Source organism: Manis javanica, chromosome 9, assembly GCF_040802235.1.
Source record: "Manis javanica isolate MJ-LG chromosome 9, MJ_LKY, whole genome shotgun sequence".
Lineage (NCBI taxonomy): Eukaryota > Metazoa > Chordata > Mammalia > Pholidota > Manidae > Manis > Manis javanica.
The window spans coordinates 3,085,027-3,101,556 of NC_133164.1; the positions used below are offsets into that span (position 1 = coordinate 3,085,027).

General features: G+C 40.7%; 1 long non-coding RNA gene across 2 annotated transcripts; it reads left to right on the forward strand.

Moving 5' to 3' along the window:
* Positions 1–12,856: 12,856 nt before the first annotated feature.
* Positions 12,857–16,210, forward strand: LOC140843483 (uncharacterized). 2 transcript variants are annotated; one of them, XR_012121309.1, is made up of 3 exons: positions 12,857–13,565; positions 13,718–13,776; positions 14,721–16,210. It is a non-coding gene; the product is annotated as an uncharacterized lncRNA (long non-coding RNA). The 2 variants fall into 2 exon arrangements; XR_012121310.1 differs by lacking the exon at positions 13,718–13,776.
* The last annotated feature ends 320 nt before the right edge of the window (positions 16,211–16,530 follow it).

The following is a 16,530-nucleotide window of genomic DNA, read 5'->3' on the forward strand; positions in this document are numbered from 1 at the left end:
AATTGCAACCAATAAGAGGCATTCCATTCATCACGAATTTAACTTCTGAGACATAATGAATAGCTCTCCTGATAATTATCAAAGCTGCATGCTTATGGAAGAAAAACCCCTTCCAAAAATCATAAAAATTGTATATCCTATGGTGGTGATGGTAGTGCAATAACGTGCATGTATTTAGCATTCCTCAACTGTATGGTTAAAAATGGTTAAGATGGTACACTTTATGTCATATGTGATTTACCACAGTTTAACAAAGATTTAAATTAATGAGCTGAGCATCCATCTCAAGACGTTGTAAAAACAAGGAATTAAGTGTAAAGAAAAAGAAAATATACAGTAGAAATGAATTAAATGGAAAACAAATTTACAATTAGAGGTGATCAACAACAACAACAAAAAAATTGTATATCCTAACAAGTGAACTGCATCTCAAAATTTGCGAATCATAACCAACATTCATTGACTATTTAAAGCTGAAAAATGGTAAACAGAAATGTTATTTCTTTCATTAGGACTGAAAAAGCACCCTCTTACCCCCTCCAAAGTCTGCTGTTCCTTTTGATGAATTGGTCGATTATTTCAAACAATATCATTGCACTAATAGACATTAATATGAACGATGGTGGCGTGTCACTCGTTTGGAATTGCATTTAGGAGGTATGTGTTTGATAGCTCGCACTTAGTCTTCAGGCCTGTATTTATGCCGCAAGAAAATAGTCTTTCTTCAATGGCTATCTTCAGAACAGGTGGCTTACCTACCTGGAAGACATCCCCACAAAGCTGACAGACTTTCTCATGCGCCCAACCCACAGTCCCATGGGAGCTAGAGGATGTGATTGACCGGTTGAAAACTGTTACTTTGTTTAATATGTCAAACTCAAAAACAAGCCCCAAGGTTTAAATTTTACAGAGAAGTGTGTTTTCTCCAAATTTAAAAGAAAAACAAGACAAGAAAAGAAAAAGAGTGGGAAGAAAGTCAGTGATAATTTCAATAAAGAGACTCACAGAGATTGCAAATTCACGGCCAACCTGTTATTTTACATACTAGGAAAGTGAAGCCCGGAGGTGATACTGTTTGGCAAGTTTACAGACTAAGCAACACCGCTACGAGACCGTGCCAGGTACCAGTGTTCTGGGAGTGCTACAGTGGGGGGGGGGGGGGGGAGACCACCCAGGACCCCCAGCTGCCATCAGAGGGTGTCTTGAGTTTGTTAGAATACGACAGTATTGAGGCACTTTGTTAGACGATAGTACTGCCTGACACTGGGAAATGTGAAGACAAATATGCCCATCCTGAGTGTTTCTGATGTGAACTCATCCCGTGGTGTGCTGGCCGAAGTCACCACTGTTGACAGGCACACAGGAGCCACTCCCACCTGAAGGCACTCAGACAGGAGCTGCCCACCCCGAGACCGCGGCCCCGTGGGGAGGCGGGCCTGCCAGTTTCTAGCTGTAGCTGCCAACAGCAAAGAGCTTATGGAAAATTCTTCAGTGGCTATACTTCCTTCCACAAACGATTTCTTGGATATACCTCTAAAGGCATCTTATCTACAATATAAGTAAAAATGCCTTAAAATTGACCTTACCTTGTAGCAGTTTTGCGTGATCTAGGCTTTTTGTTTTTATGACTTTTTTAAACTCTATTCAAACACTGGGAAGGTCTGCATATTGACTGGTTTTTCCTCCCTCCGGGACCTCTCTCCTTTCCTTCCCTCCTTCTGGAACTCAGAGAACGCTAACTTTTGAGTATCTTTCTGCTATCAAGAGATCTATTATATTTCTACAGATCTCAAAACTTCTTTTGTTTAGACTAATACCAACAGTGAGACACTTTTGAAGACATTACTTTAAAAATTTAGTTTGGAAACATCAAAACTCTAAGAAGGAGAGAGAGAGAGAGAGAGAGAGAGAGAGAGAGAGAGAGAGAGAGAGAGAGGTTAATATAATAATTTCATCTACTATTCATCCAGCTTCAAAAATTAACCTGAGGATAGTCTTATTTCATCTATAATCCTACCTTTCACCCATTCTCCCTGATTATTTTGAAGAAAACCCTATACAGCATATCATTTCTTCCATAAATAAGCAGCTCTGAAAGATAAGGACTCTTTCAAAATGGAATCTTAATACTTTATCACACTCAAAAATTAACAGTAATTCCTATTATTAAAAATCCAGTCAATGCTAAATTTTCCTGATTCTCTTTTCCTGTCTTACCATTTGTCTGGTTCAGGATTTCTGTAAAAGTCCACCCACGGCAGTTGGCTGACCTAGTAAAGTCTCTTAATACAGCCACTTTTTTCCTTGCATTTTATTTGTCAAAGGAACTGGGTTATTTGTGTTGAGATTTTTATAGTCCTTGTTTACTTGTCGTCATTAGTGGAAGTCTCTTGAAGGTGGTTTCTGAAGTCTTCGGTCATGAGTGCAGTGGTCTTTGCTAGCTTCTTGCTTTCTGGAATGACCGGATATTTCAGGCTTACCTAGAACATTTTCTTCCTCAAGATGGAAGCAGTCATCTCCTCCAGGAATCCTGGTTCCTTTGGGAAATAGTATTTAGAGACAATAGTCTGGGTGCTAGGGGTGCTAATGTTACTGGGTTAGCCACTGTTTCCAGACTTCTTCAGAAGAAAGAGCTAAAAACACACATGCAAACAGGCACACACACACACACACACACACATGCACACACACAGGTGAAATGCACTGTGAATTCATATTTATTGCTAATTTAAAATTAAACTCTGGACTACAGATTCTTACATCAACCCTACTCCCACATCTTTCTTCCAAGTTGAAAATTCTAGTTCTAATGACATTGATTTATCTCATGATTAGTTTGACACACACAACATATTAGCATAGTCTCAGAATGGCCATCTCAATATTATTACTAACAACGTGATCACTGAAAAGACCGCAGTATTTTTCTCCAGTGCTGTTTTCATGTCTAACCCCCTAGGGAGGTAAAACCAATTAATATTCTTTAAAGTTACTTGGGATTTTTCCTCTCTGTGTGGATATACCATCAACTTCATAAGTAGGTAGGTTTTTTGTTTACATTTCACTCTTGATTTTTAAGAGTGGCCTTGCTAACATTAATTTTGCTCAAGATTACATCCCATTTTCATGTGGCTACTGCGTCAAGTACACAAAACAAGGTGTACGGAAGGAAGAGCAGCTCTCATGTGTGGCCCTTCTATGCAGTCTTCCTGCCTCTCCACAGGTCGTATTTTCAAGAGTTATTGTGGAGAAAAATACTCCTGAGTTTTTTTTCTTACCTTCTGGGCACAATGAACACTTTGGTGGTGAGAACCGTGAGTTCTCCCCACGCCAGCCAGTTCTCCAGCTGTCCGGTGGGCGTGGACTGGACGTCCTGAGGTTGAACGCCGCCATGACTCTATCCACCCGGAGGTGGGGTCGGGGCCTCAGGTGACAGGCTCAGCTCCGCAGGTCTCGTCAGCTCACTCACTCACCCGGCAAGGGGCTTTGAGCCCAGTTAAGGGCCAGTGTCATGGGCACTGGAACAATTGGTGGAGATACAAGAGTGTAGCGAAGTGGACATCGTTCCTACATACACAGAGTTAATCTGAGTAGGGAGAAGGTCATTAAAGAGAAAATACACAAGACTTTTATTACAATTACGGTAAGTATTTTTGACCTTGAATCTTCCAGTGCTCTGTACTCAGAAGACTGTATTAGCAGTCATGAGCCAAGACCCATTCTAGTATTTACAGACATTAACTCTAAGAGAAGCTGTCTAACTTGTTACAAATAACCAAATGGTAATAAGTAGGATTAAGATATCTTTTCAAGCCAGGAGTCCATTTACACTTCTCCTTTGTTAAAGACCCACTTATATGTGCTGCCTCATTTATTCCCTCCGTGTACGCACAGATACACTAAAAGTTCATTTCGGCTTCCTCTTCTGTTACTGAAAATGCTTTTCCTAAGATCCCTCATGGACCTTGGAAACAGGTCAAAATGTAGTAATTGGTACTGGACTAGCCTTCTAGCCACAAACAGCTAGGAAAACAGTACAAAATATACATTTTGCAGATATCAGACAACAGACTGCATGAGAACTTAACCCACGACCAGAAAGACACTAGCGAGATGATCCCTGATGTCTTGGCTCTCTGTTGGGATGATTCTTCTGGATCAGGGCCCAGGAGGGGGGTCCAAGCAGAGCATGGACCTCACTGAGATGAAGGGATAGGGATCAGAGTGCAGGGGGGCCCAGATGCTGCTTCAAAGGCAATGTCACAGGAAATGCACATTTAGAATTTGTAGGAAAAAGTCCTGGAAAGCAAGAAGCTGTGTGGAAAAAGAGCTCTGGAATCGACTTTGTTTTCCTTAAGGCTTCGTCTCACATAGTCTGGACTAGTAGTAGGATCAAGATCATCTATTAACAAAAAATAACTGTCAGGGAACTCCAAACTGAAAAACTACTGACGTTCATGCAGAGCTGGGAGATGTCTGAGTTCCACCTCGCCTCCGCGGAAAGATCTTGTTGAAGTCCAGGCAATGTTAGAGGCTCTGGAAAGGCCATGCCTTAAGAGAAAGGCTAGGCTGACCCCAAAGAAAATTACCCTAAACCCACTCCAAGAAAACATAAAAACACCCTGACAGGTAATTTTAAGGCTCGAGCCAATGCTCAAATAAATGTATATACCCTTCCAGAACAAAGCCCAGGGTTCTAGAAAGGAAGGCAGTAATTCAGACACTAAACAGTATGGATGATGTCAAGACTTCCTGTTAAAATTGCTAGACACGCAGAGAAGCAGGACGTGTGGCCCACAGCCAGGAGAAAAATCAGCCAACCCGAGCTGGGCCTTCCTATCTAGTATTATTATCAAGTGTAGAGATGTCAGTTTAGTCGTGATCTTCCTACTTGCCGGTGTGCTGCACGATCCCTGTGAATGCCCCTCTGTACCACCACACGTGCCTCATTAGCCATTCCTTCTTCCACGCCTCTTACACTCCTCAGCGGGCTCTTGGGTAGGACTCACTCCTTTGTGTTAGTCTTCCGCATGGCCTTTATTTCTTTTGCGTCTTTCTGACTGACATTACCAGTTCCCTTGGACAGTTTCATGCACTCCTATGTCTTCAATGAAAAGCTTGTTTTTCAGGGGCTTCAGCTTTTACAATAGTAAAAATATTATAACAATTATTATAATGTCTATATACATTAGGCTTTAAAAAATAATGCTGTTATGTACATAATGTCCTTTGGTTTTTCACAAACTCTCTGGTGATAGAAATTCAGGAACTCCTTAACAAAGAAAGAAATGACAGCTTGGCAAGATTAAGGTACTTGCTCAAGGTCACCTATGGGAAGCAGTTGGTCGCAATCTAGAATCAGTGATGTCTGATTCTCTGTACCACATCCTTTCCAGATCTGCAGTTTCCTAGAGTGTATCCTTCACAACCCAAGGGGGCTGAACACATGGTAGATTATCACTGATGTCATGACACCTGCTGCTGAGAAACTGCCTGAGGAGTACTTTTCATTTTGAAAGAGAAAAGTCTCCTTTTTGGGCAGTGATGTGTGCACAGTTTCTTTGAGTGATGTCTTTAAATGGACGAAGGCAAAGCCTGTCAGGTGAGTCATGCGTCACACTGACATTCCAAAGAGTCAGATTGCACGACGTGCTTCTGATTTCTTCCCTCTGAGCAATGTGAACTATTTGTGCTCACATGCCCTGCCATGGGGTGACGTGCCATGTGGACGTTCAGAGTCACTAGACAGCAGGATTCTCATCTGCGTGGAAGCAGGCAGGACAGTCTGGTGACTCCAGCGCCAGGCTTCGGGTGGCTTGCATTTTGAATTCTGGCATTCACTTTCTTTTCAGGGAGTCTGGTGCCTGGAATGACATGCCTCTGTCGTGGTGGTAATAGCTTCCTTACACCATTCACGGCCTGCCATGGTACATAGGAATGGACACACATTTTCTTCTCTTAACACAGGAATCTCTAAAGTGCTCTTTGATGTAATTCCATAGTTTTGTTTTAGAGGCTGACCTGTCAAGTCAAATGGTGGGACACATTTTGATTTTTCTCAGTTTTCCTGGGTGTACTCAAATATCGGTCAGACTCAGGGGTCCTAAGGAAACACGTATCCCTCCTCCCCACCTTCGACACACACACACACACACACACACACACACATGCAGCAACAAAAATGGAAACAAAAACAGAAACAAACAAAAAACACCCTGAGAAAACTAAATTTTCATTGAAGCAGTTTTCTGTCCAGATCTATCTTGCCATTCACAATTTCAAAATATTTAGGCAAAACTTATTTTAAAGTAATCTAATAGTAATATTTTTAACTACTGCTTCTGTTATATGTGTGATTCTAACACACTATTTTCTATATTCTTCTGAGTAGCACATATGATTGCTTACCTAAATTCTGCATAACAAAATTAAACTTGTATTATTTTCAAAGGAGAAATGAATATCATATTTATAGGCATTAGCACTTTAAAATGCTGTAAAGTGTTATGTATTTTTGCCCTGTGCACACAGTGTTTATTTTAATGGGGATGAAATAGTGTTTTGTGACTTCATATTTTTACTTCCATGTAAAAATATATATATGCTTGTCACTAGAAAATGAAAGTAAGGATTAAATGATCAAAGATCAGCAAAGAATAAGTTTATAGCATCATCTCCAAATTCTTTTGCCTGTGTGCTTATCCAGCACAGATGTCTCACCACAATGAAAGTGGTGGTTTCTACTGGTTTTTGAATTCTGTGTTATATTTGTCTCACATTTCTTCATACTAGGGGGACACTCATGCCACACAATTTTAAGTGATGTCTTTAAATGTCTTGTTTCCCTAGTGTATAACCACACTCCACACCAATAGATGCACTTGGTGACAGGCTGTATTTCCTTCTGCAAAAAGCCTAAACAGATACACTTCTATATGTTTCCTGGTACCTTGAAGCAATTAAGCCCCAAATGGAGTCTTGGAGTAGTTGTGGCAATTAAGTTCCAATGAAAGCAGGATAGGGTTTTGTCTACTTACATTTCTAGAAAATATGCAGTGTTGATTTCACTAGAAAAAATATTTACCTTAGTGGTTTGATAAACAGATGATTATGGGTTTGTTTGACAGGATGCTCAAAATTTAAAGTTGAAACTGGAGATGAAATTACATAGAGTTCCTAGATCTTAAAATGAAATTCTCCAAGACCTTGAGCAGCATGACCCCCTGGGAACTTCTCATCCAGCAGCACAGCAAGAACTCGACTGGCCCCAGTGCCCTTGCAGGTGAGGACTTGGTAGCAGCCCCAAGAATTCTGCATGGGGGCATCATCATCCCATCTCTTAACTGAGGAAACTGAGTTCATATCATTTAAGTAGTTTATCCAAAGTCAGAAAGGTGGAAAGCAGTAGAGATGAGATCTGAGTGAACTCTTTAAAACCCATTCTCTATTTTAATAATTTAATCATTTACCTGTGTGGGAACAGACAGGAAAGTCTGGGTAACTCCAGTGTCAGGCCTTGGATTGCTTACATTTTAATTCATTGGTATCCACTTCCCTTTTAGGGTATCCAGTACCTTACTTAACATGCATTTGTCTCATCGGGTTATTCTGCATTTTTAATAAGATGGTTTCCCATGTCTGTTAGTGACAGGAATGCTTATTCTAAGTCCCATGAATATTTAAATAAGGTTTGTAATAATCATTTTATTTAGCATATGCAAAATGTTATTTCAATGACTTTCCATTTAACAGGAGACAAAAAGGGTTCAGAACCATGAGTTAGAAAATTGGGGTGAGAACTCTCCGTGTCCAGAGCTGCCTGTGTTCTGTCATTGTACACACCTCTTAGGTGTTTTTGTGGCATAGTTTCCTCATCTGTATAATAAAGGAATTAGGTGATGTCATCTTTATGATCTTCCACTGCTCACCTTCTCTGATTCTAAAGGTATTGTTTGGCTAAAATGCATGTTCTTCTCAGTCTCTATTGCTTGTCCACTTCACGAACGACAACATAGAATGGAAACAGGTTTTAGTTAAATGTAGTGTGGCCTATGGGGACAGATCCTGGTAAGCATAAGAATTGATTTTTAAGGGGTGTCCTCAGCACTCCAAATTCCCCAAGAATCCGCTCAGAGATGACAGATGGCCCTGGGCCACGTGAGTCTTGCTATTACTGCCTCTCAAACTCCATCAAAACAGGTTATATGAGTTCTTTCTAATTTTTGGAAGAACTTGTATAATAAAAAGTTGGTTTTAGTTATTTCAATGTAGTACATTATTTGGCTGAAAATGCCCCTCAATAATTAAAAATAATTGCATTCAAATCAAATATTTAAATTTTTTTCTATGCTGATTTGATATCAACCAAACGAGTGGTGACCCCATTTCCAAGACCCATTTTATTCCTTTCTAACATATTGATTTCAAATAAATATGGAGATTTTAAAGTAAGTATGACTGAAATTTTTTTAATGTTTTCTCAGAAATATATATAATCCTGTGGCATCATGTACTATTCAATTTCAAAATCTGTAAGTGGGGAGTCTTACTCAAATACGGTTTTGTGATATTCTAAGCCAGACTGCAAACCATCTACTGAACTTACATTTCAGTCCCCACATTCTAGTGTTGGATAAGATAGATGAGGCTAGACAACATTATGGCAACAGATAAAGTCTCAGTTGGTGTGACACAAAGTTTTGTGTCTCAGTTACGTCCCAGGCTGATGTGGGTTCAGGCAGATGTCTTCAGGTGTGTACGAGGGACTCAGGATTCTGCTGTGTTGCACGTGTGGGTAAGAACACAGGGAAATGGAGATGATTCTTGTAGTCAGGCTTCAAAGTGTGCTATGCCCACATCCCCTGGGCTGGGATCTGGTCACATGGCCTCTCACTGTACGGAGACTGGTTAATGCAGTTTTTTTTGTGTGTGCCAAGAGAGGGAAAATGAAATGCAACTTGGTGAAACCACAACAGTATGTTTGCCACAATTCCTTATTCAAATTTAGCATGACACTCCTTGGCAATAACTCTAAAGAGAAAACAGACAGATCTATTTTCTTCATGGGCCACAAAACCAAAGGAAAACAAAAGAATTGATATTGTCCATCAAGGTGGCAAGAATGTTGCGAGAAATATCCGTTCATTGACAATAAAAAAAAATCCTATTATTTTACTGTTTCTGAATTCACATAGAACTGGCTCTAGAAACTCAACAGAGGGCACCCACATTGATTCTTCTCCGGGTTTCCCATTTAATAAACAGGTCATGCTCCTGACTGGGAACATGTGAAGGCATATGACCTGGTTTCTTGAAAATACAGTTTACAAGGAAAACCTAAGATGGGAGGGGAACCAATATGCCATAAAATACTTAAGTGACACATCAGCTATTGCAATTGGGGACTTTATTTGGACTCTGATTTTTTAAACACTAAAAAATATGTGGCATTTATGAGACAATTAGATGAATGTATACACTACTGGCTATTTGATGATATTAAAAATGAGGGTTACTCATTTTTAGATGTGATAATGATTTCATGCTTTCTTTTAAATAAGCTTTCATATATTGTAGAGATACAGGCTGAATTTTTTTAAAATGATGTGATTCTTTCCAACTGGATTTCCATTATATTTTCAATATGGGTTTTTTAAAACCTGTTGTCCTAGAAGTAAATCCCCCATGACCTGGTCGTTCTGACTGACAGGCTTTTCATGTGACCTCCCGCTCATTTAAATGACCTCTAATGTGTTATACTTATTCAATGTCTTATAATAACCTCATAAAATGCCCTTATGAGCTATTAAGGTGAGAGTTTCACTTGGAATATAATGCCAGTATTAATTCAAGGAACTTGGAAGAAACCAATTAGTTTCCTCAATGAATGATTCAGACTTGCCGATGGTGGTCAGAGGATTCTTGGTAATGAACACTTAGCAATATTGATCTAGAAAACTCCCTCTATTCCTTTGAGTAAATCCCATTAGCTCCACAGGTAGGAAAGTCATACTAAATCTGGCAGCTGCTCAAATATCAGTAGGAAAAGAGGTTGCTCTGTAAACCCACTAGACTTTTCAGAGCTGTCAGACAATCCTTCAGACAAAAAGTGTCTACTGAGCTTTCACCTTCTCAATAAACACCTGAAACAAAAAGACAGTTCTGACATCACACAACTGTATCACCACATAGTAAGGTAAAAATCTGCAAAATCCTATTACACTTTTCCTGGACCCTTACATGCTCAAGGAGTACTAGAGTTAAGTTTTGATGGAGTTGAGAAAAAAGAGTGATGAGAAAGTAGTGGAGTAAGAGACCTGTGTTGGGCAGTAATGAGACAGAAACTGTAATTGATGAAAAGCATTATTTTAAAACTTTGCAAGTGACACCAAAGTGTATGTGTGATCACGATGCCCTTTATCTCCTTCCTTTCTTCGGCATGCCAAAGCGGTCAGTTTCTCCTGAAGGACACCCACATTCTTAACAGTGGAGGCTCAGAGGTGGTAAGGCATGGAAGATCCTTGCACACCCAGGGGTGTCCTCTCACCCTGGCTGGTTCCAGCTGGTCCCATCTTCGGTCCCGACTGTCTACTCTGCTGACTTCACGCGGCAGCCCCAAAACTTGGGGAGATGGTTTCCCATTGAACGTTTCCCCAGCTCCCCCAGTTGCCTGAGGTTGAATACCTAAACCCAACCCTTTGTTACATTTAGGGGTTTATTGCACCCCAGTGACTCTGCTTCCTCAATCAAACGTTGACTCATTGAATCTCCAGGTGTGGAACAAGGCTACATTCACTGGCTGGCTGGTGCTGTCTCATGACCTTGCATATCAGCCAGAGACTAAGCATTGGTTGATTTGGTCAGTGAGTCAGTTAGAATAATTAATTGAGCAATTGTCACGTGACAGTCACTTCTCCAAGGAGCACTAGTGAGATGACAGACGTGTAAGGACGAATATTCGCTATGACACTGCTGGAGCTGAGCTCTCCACCGCTCCACCAGGAAGGACATCTTTGATAGCCTTAAAATTAATGCTTCTCCTTTCTTTTTAAAACAGCCTTACTTAAGTGTAGTTGACATGTAATACGTTGCATATATTTACAAGTGTACAATCTGATTATTTTTGACATTTGTATATGCTTGTGAAACTATCAAAACAATCAAAATAATAAGCACACCCATCGGTCCCTGAGGTCTCCTCACATTCCACTGTGATTCTGCTGCCCCCATCCTCAGGCAACCACTGATTGCTTTGTGTCACCGTACATTAGTGGGCACTTTCTAATGTATATAAATAGGATGCTACATTTTGTACTCTGTGTGTGTCTTCCTTCAGCATAATTACTCTGAGAATCATTCATGGGTAGTGTTTATCAGTGCTTCATTCCCTTTTATGTTGAGTACTACTCCGTTGTATGGATATAGTGGCATTTGTTTATCCATTTACCTGTCCAATCTGGGCCTGCTACAAATACAGCTTCCATGAACATTCCTGTACAGGTGTCTGTATGGACATCTGCTTTCATATTTCTTGGGAAAATATAGGGAACTGAAGTGGTTGGAGCATATGATAAATGCATGTTCCCATTTTTCAGAAACTTCCAAATTATTTTCCAAAGTGGTTTTACTATTTTACACCCCCAACAGCAGCATAGGAAAATTCAGTTCTCCACATTTCCATTAATACTTGATATTATCAATCTTAGTAATTTTAGCCATTAAAGTATTAGTAGCATCATTTAGCAGCTTTAATTTACCTTTTCCAAATGGCTAATCATGTTGAGGGTTTGAGTTTATTTGCCATCCATATATTGTCTTTGTTAAAGTGTCTAAATCTTTCTTTCCCCATTTTTAAAATAAGTTATTTGGTTTTTGATTACGGAGTTTAAGAGTTTCTTATACATTTTGGATGCACCTCCTTTATCAATATGCGATTTGCACCTCTTGTGTATGTATAATCTCTTTTGTTGTGCATAAACCTTTAGTATTATTATGTGCTCTAATGAAGTGGGCCTTAATGAAATGACTTTAACTGTGGTATTTTTTGGTTTTGAAATCTACTTTGTCTGATACTAATGCAATTTCCCTAGTTTTATTTTTATTAGTTTTAGCATACTGTGGCTACCACATTTTTTTGTGTCTCTATTTAAACTGGATTTGTTAATGCAGCATAGAATTGGGTCTGATTTTATCTAATCTGACAATCTATCTTTTAATGAAGGTATTTACTGCATTTACATTTAGTATGATTATTGACATGGTTAGATTTAAGCTAACAATCCTGCTCTTTGTTTTCTGTCTCTTTTTGTCCATTTTTCCTTTCTCTCTGATTTCTTTTGAATTGAGCATTTTTTATGATTCCACTTCATCTCTTACATTGGCTTATCAGCTACAACATTTATATCCAATTTGTTATTTTAGTGGCTTTTTTAGGGTGTGTAGTACACATTTAACCTCATCATACTAAAATGTCTGTGATATTATGCCTCTTTACACATAGTATAAGAATCTCACAATGGTATACTTCCATTTTTCCCCTCCCAACATTTGTGCCATTATTGTCATATATTATACTTACACAAATATTGTAACTCCACCATATATTGCTAATACTTTTGTTTAAATATTCACTTTTCTTGTAAGGATATTTTTAAAATAATAAAAATATATTCTATATTTACCCATGTAGTTGTCATTTCTGGCACTCTTTGTTTCCTTATGTAGAGCCACATGTCAATCTGGTGTCATTTTCCTTCTGCTTGACAGCCTCCCTCAACATTTCTTGTTGAAAGGGGCTACTAGTGACAAATTCTTTCAGCTTCTATATGACTGAAAAAAAATCTTCATTTTGGCTTCAGTTCTGAAAGATGTTTTGTTACTGATTGAATTCTAGATTGGCAGTTTTTTTTTCTCTCAGTGCTTTGAAGACCTTGCCCAGCTGTTTTGTCACTTGCACTGTTTCTGGTAAGTACTCTATCATCCTTACCTTCGTTCCCCTCTGGGTAATCTGTTGGGGACCGCCTTTGTCTTCTCACATGTTTGTAGGCAGAATGGGAAAGCACCTTCCCCCGTGTCTGAACGCAGCATGGGAAAGCACAAGCTTGAGAACAACCTGTGCAGTCCTTGGAAGTTATCTGTCCACAGAAACATATCTTGTCCTCGAAGATGAGCCAAGACTCCTCACTCTGAAAATAGGGAGACCTTGAAGATGTGTGGAAACACCACCCCTGCTTCCGGCTATGCCCTTCCCCCACTTGCCGATGTGGCGGGAATGGAGAACAAAGAACATTCTGTTTACGCATTCCATGAGCAACTAACTGGAACCCTGCTGAGCCTACCTTTGCCCGGCTACCGCTGACGTCAACACTGTGCTTGATTGTCTATTGGATAAAGCTGTGTCCTGGAATCATGTAACCCCACTGCATTATATAAACCCTGGACCTTCATTAAAGTTTTGTTGGCGACTCATGGGAGCGTCAGCCCTCCCAGTTCTTTCTGTCTTTCTTTCTTTTCTTCGCCCCCCTTCTGCACTTCAGGACCTGCTCGACTAGGCGCGACTAGACTGCGTCAGTAATCTATCTTTTTTTCTCCAGTTGCTATTACACTTTTGAAAAAAAATTAAAGACACTGTTTTTGTACAATACTGTGTTTTCATCATATTTCCTGTCCTTTGAGTATTTTGAGTTTCTCATATCTGTGGATTTCCTATTTTCACCAGATTTGAAGAATTGTCAGCTACTACATCTTCAATTTTTTTCTTCTTTCTCCACTTCTTCAGTGAGTCTGATTACAAATATCTTAGACTGCTTGAAGTTTTCTGACAGTTCAGGGATGTTTTCATATGTGTGTGTGTGTGTGTGTGTGTGTATATATATCTTTTCTGTGTTTCATTTTTGAAGGTTTTTATCTCAAGGTTTTAAAATTCACTAACCTTTCTTCTAAATGTCTAATCTGCCATTTATTCCATTCAGTGTATTTTTCATTCCACACATCATAGTTTCCTTCTTTAAAATTTATATTTGATTCTTGTTTATATTTTACTTACATCTACATAACTTTTTGATACATATAATACAGGCATAATAACTAAATGAATGTCCTTGTTGTCTGGTGATGTTTACATCTGTGTCATTTCTGAGTCAGTTTTAGTCAACTGATTTTTCTCCTCTTTATGGATTGTATTTTCTTCCCTGGTAATTTTTGATGCATGCCAGATATGGTGAATTTTACCTTGCTATGTACTACAAATTTGTGCACTCATAGGTATGTCCTTTAGCTTAGTCCTGGGAAAAAGTTGAATTACCTAGGAAACACTGAGCCCTCCCTTTATGATTTGTTAGACAGGATTGCAGTAGTCTTCATTCAGCCAAATTAGTCCCTTGTCCTTAGGCAAGAGTTTTCTATGTGCTCGACCCAAAGCCCTGAGGAGCAAGAGGTCTCTAGTGTAGCTGATGGGCACAGGCATTATTCCTGGGTCTTTGTGAGTGCCAGCACTGTCGCCTCTCATCCTGGGGTGCTCCGCTCAGAGAATCTGCCCAGATCCACCTCGGCCCCCTGGTCCTTGGCTGTGGCTCAGGAACTCTCTCAGGGCAGCAGGACAGGCAGCTTCAGAGCTTCTGTCATTGTTCCCAATCTCTCAGGGACAACTGTCCTCCACTGCCTGGTATCTGTGTCCTGAAAACCATTGCTTCATTAATTTTGCCCATTTTTGGTTGTTGTAGGTAAATCCAGATCTTGTCACTCCATCTTGGACAGAAACAGAAGTCCTGTTAGGTACCAAATGATGTATTAATAAATTTGTACTCATTTAAAACACATCCTCTCCATCATAACGTATCAGCAACCATCCCCGCAGCACCCTGCTCCTATAGACCTGGACTTCTACACCGATGGAAAGACTGCGCCCTAACAGCTAAGTGAGACAGTGGGTGTATATTTTGGGGGTGTTGCCCTTGGTCCAGAAGTGGGTGAGGAGGGCACATGTGGGAAAACTTCCCAGAGAAGTTGCTGCTTAAGCTGATCCGAAAGAGCAAATAAGAGCAAAGATGGAAGAGGAAAAGAACAAGAGGCAGAGGGGAAAAGCTGGCGGATGACACCCGCTCGGCCCTTCTCTGGACCCGACAAAGAAGGAAAGGAGGAGGAGCCGACCGAGTAGAGGCTGCAGCCTGGCGAGGGCACACGGGTGAAACCAGGCCTCACCTACGAGAACTGCTTCCCGCAGGATCGGCTTTCCCGGAGACAGGGCGGGTGCCCCCCTTAGCCTGACCCGTCCGCAGGCTTTTCACCGGACGCCACCTGCTTACTGGCAGTAGAGTCACCTAGTCAATCTCCCCAGCACCCTTGGGTCTCTCGGAGACTTTGCACGTTTCCCCTCAGCTCAGAGTTGGGCCCTCGGAACCAGACGAGTTCCCGTTCACCGCCAGCACTCTACTCCGTGTTCGCTTTGTCGTAACTGCTTTGAGGCTGTAACCGATTTTCTCATTGCTCCTGACCGGTGAATTCTTTTTGCTTTTCTGACGTTGTTTTACATGGTGGCTGCTTATACCTTTTACAGAAGCGAAAACAGAAGGGAGCAGGGGAAAGAGTTAGTGTGGGGTCGCCTGCCCCCCTCACGCTGCCCCTCCCAGCCTCCTAGAATCTCAGGCCCTGAGGAAAACGCAGACCCAGGACACTGGAGGAAAAAGCCCAGGGACTCGCACTGCAGAAAGAGTCCCCTTCTCCTGTACCAGCTAATAACGCCTGCAGTGATAGGGGCTGGGCGTCAGATAAGCTGGGGTGGCGTCTGTTTCCTGAAAAGCTGAAACTCAAAAGACAGACCAGAGTAGGCAAATCTTACTGATGGACCAGGGATTGAAGAAAATAGGAAGGAAGGGGCCAGAGGCAGATGTCCGGCTGCACAGATCTCTTGCTTTGTCCTCCGAGGTCATTCTTCTGGGTAAGGACCCCAGAACATTCTGGAAGGGGGTCTTTTCTTCTTTTCTTTTTTTTGTTCCATTTACTTGTTTGTATTTAATTGAGGTTTGCTGTAAACAGCGAAGCCAAGGCTTTCTAAATCATGCTTGCCGTTTGGGGGTTTAAATACAAATCTCCTACATAGAATTACAACTGTAGTTTGATGAAAACTCTTCCCAGCCCACTCCGTTCTACATTTTTCCCATTGGTTTTCTAAAATAAGACTGTAAAGTGCTAATAGAATGTTTTGGAACTCAGAGTTCTGTGTGGTTTTCTAAGTCTCTTAAAAAAAACTCAGTCCCACTTACTGTCTTATCATCACTAATCAGGGCTTAGGTGCGACTGGAAAATTAGAACCTTCACACGTGGCAGGCGGGGGACACAGAGGCTCAGAAAGAAAACATTGAACCATTGATGTGATTACCAACGGCAGAATACTCCCTGTACAGTGTGGGTCTGGAAGCCATCCAAGTTATTAATAGCCATGGTGACAGGGCTGCACATTATATTGTTTCCTCATCGACAAGAACGGAATGTGAGGCTGTGGGATTGTGACATGGAAACTATGTGGCTTGGCAT